Here is a 2,099-nt window from a genome sequence, read left to right as displayed (position 1 = left end):
TATAATTTATATATACTTTTTTTTAACATACTACATGGTTTACTCAGCATTTGGTCACTATGACCAAAAGACCCGACAAGAACAACTAAGTAGACTTAGCCACTTAAAAGTTCAAGGTGAGGAGAACATTGAGTGGATGGGTGGGGTCAGACAGTTTGAAGGAGACAAAGACAGAACCAAGCAGGGCTAGGGCAGTGCACATGTCTCTCCTGATGCCTGAAGATGGCAGTGAACATACACTCGACGTCAGTCACCAGCAATAACCTAAGTTGATGTGACATGCTGGCCTGGATCAATGAGTCTCTGCAGTTGAATCTGACAAAGATTCAAAAAACAGTTGTGCTCAGGGGCTTCCTATTGTCAGTTTATGGATATGTTGTTGCCAGGATCTGTGGCTTTGAAGAAAATGGAATTCCAAGCTAAGCTAGAACATAAAAATATCCAGAACTCCAAAGTACTACAAGAAGGTGTTAAGAGGATGAGAGTTGACAAGATAATTCCTGTGGATAAATTAGTAAAAGGAAAATTTCAGGATAATTCTGAATTTGTGCAGTGGTTCAAGAAGTTTTTTGATGCAAACTATAATGGAAAAGACTATGACCCTGTAGCTACCAGACAAGGTCAAGAAAGTACAGTTGCTCCCTCCCTTGTCGCTCCAGCTCTGAAAACATGGAAGAAACTTCTCAACTTGAGCTGTGAAGCTCCACATTTCAATATAGAACTACTGCAACTCCTAAGATTGGCTCAGAAGGGGTGAGAAAGAATCCTGGTGTGATCTATGGGGATGATGAAGCAGCCGAATTGACGCAGCTGGTCAACGTGTTGAAACTTACTGTTGAAGACTTGGAGAAGGAGAGATTTCCCCTTTGGAAAACTAAGGAACATTGAGTTGATTTGCCAGGAGAATGAGGGGGAGAAAGACTCTGTATTGCAGAGGATTGTAGACATTCTCTATGCCACAAAGGTTTTGTGATAACTGATGAAGGGGGCCCACAGGAAGAAAAAGAAGAGTATTAACAGCCTGGACCAGCAGAGCAACATCCAAATTCTTCACTCCAAATCGTGTGCTTCACTGCAAATCACTCCCTTTTATTTTTCTGAGAGGATTCACTGATTTCTTTTCATAAGCAAAAAGTACCTCTTTTTAAAAGCGTACTTTGCAGAAGTTTCACTCCTTTCCAATAAGTTTGAATTAGGAACTTTTACCTTGTAGCAGAGCAGAATTAATGTCTAGTTGGTTCACCTGGGGAACAAAGAAACTGACCATGAGGCTCATTATGTGGACGCTGGTCACACTGATTGCTGGAGAAGGTGTTTTTCAGTAAAGACTGAATTGAGTTTTAATCTAATGTGAAACCTTGGCAGAGAATGTTTTAATAAATAAATATCTTAAGAGTATTTAAAATATGCTTCCATATTACAAAATGTAAAATGTAACATGACAGGAGATGTTCTGTGTCTGACATTGTATCTGGGAAGGAAGGTCCAGATCTCAGAACCTTTGGAAACTGCTTCACAGACCTTGCAGGGTTGCTTGAATCCCCACAGGCCTAGGCTTTGTCCCAAAAGGAAAGTTTAAGAAGCTGCTCCATAAAGCCATTTGGTGTCATTGACCAATTACATCCCTGCTAAAAGTAAACAGTTTGGTCACCTAGATGAATAGAACATGTTTCATCCCTGAGATGTCTGAGGTGAGGAGCATTTCATTGAGTGTTTCTCTGATGAGTTTTCCATTTATTCCTGAAATTTATGTGTATTGAGTTTTTGGAAAATGAGGGTGTGTCCAGTTTTTTAATCTAATAATTACTTTTGGAAAATTGCCCACATCTCTGGGATTTGGATGGGTTTGTGTCCTGTTTTACTATCTTAAGTTTACATTTAACATGTTTCTCTTCTCTGCTTCCCTTGCCCACTGGGAACTCCTCTTTGGCTCCTTTAGTTTACTGCTTAGCATTGGAAGTACAGCAGGCAGGTGATCATGCTGCAAGTTCTTGCTGGACCTCTAGGAAGGGAGTGAACAGTGAAGGCCACCATTATCTTGGGATCTCCAAAGCTGGGGTGTTTTTAAGTATCTGCTGCTCGCAGCTGTCCGCCATTAT

The 2,099-nt window shown here is 40.7% G+C and overlaps 1 pseudogene; it reads left to right on the top strand.

Moving 5' to 3' along the window:
- The first annotated feature begins 222 nt into the window (after positions 1–222).
- On the top strand, positions 223–1,017 carry LOC124993374 (microtubule-associated protein RP/EB family member 1-like; annotated as a pseudogene).
- The last annotated feature ends 1,082 nt before the right edge of the window (positions 1,018–2,099 follow it).

This window comes from Sciurus carolinensis, chromosome 9, assembly GCF_902686445.1.
Source record: "Sciurus carolinensis chromosome 9, mSciCar1.2, whole genome shotgun sequence".
Lineage (NCBI taxonomy): Eukaryota > Metazoa > Chordata > Mammalia > Rodentia > Sciuridae > Sciurus > Sciurus carolinensis.
The sequence above is the reverse complement of the archived record's forward strand: the minus strand, read 5'-3'. Positions and strand labels throughout refer to the sequence as shown.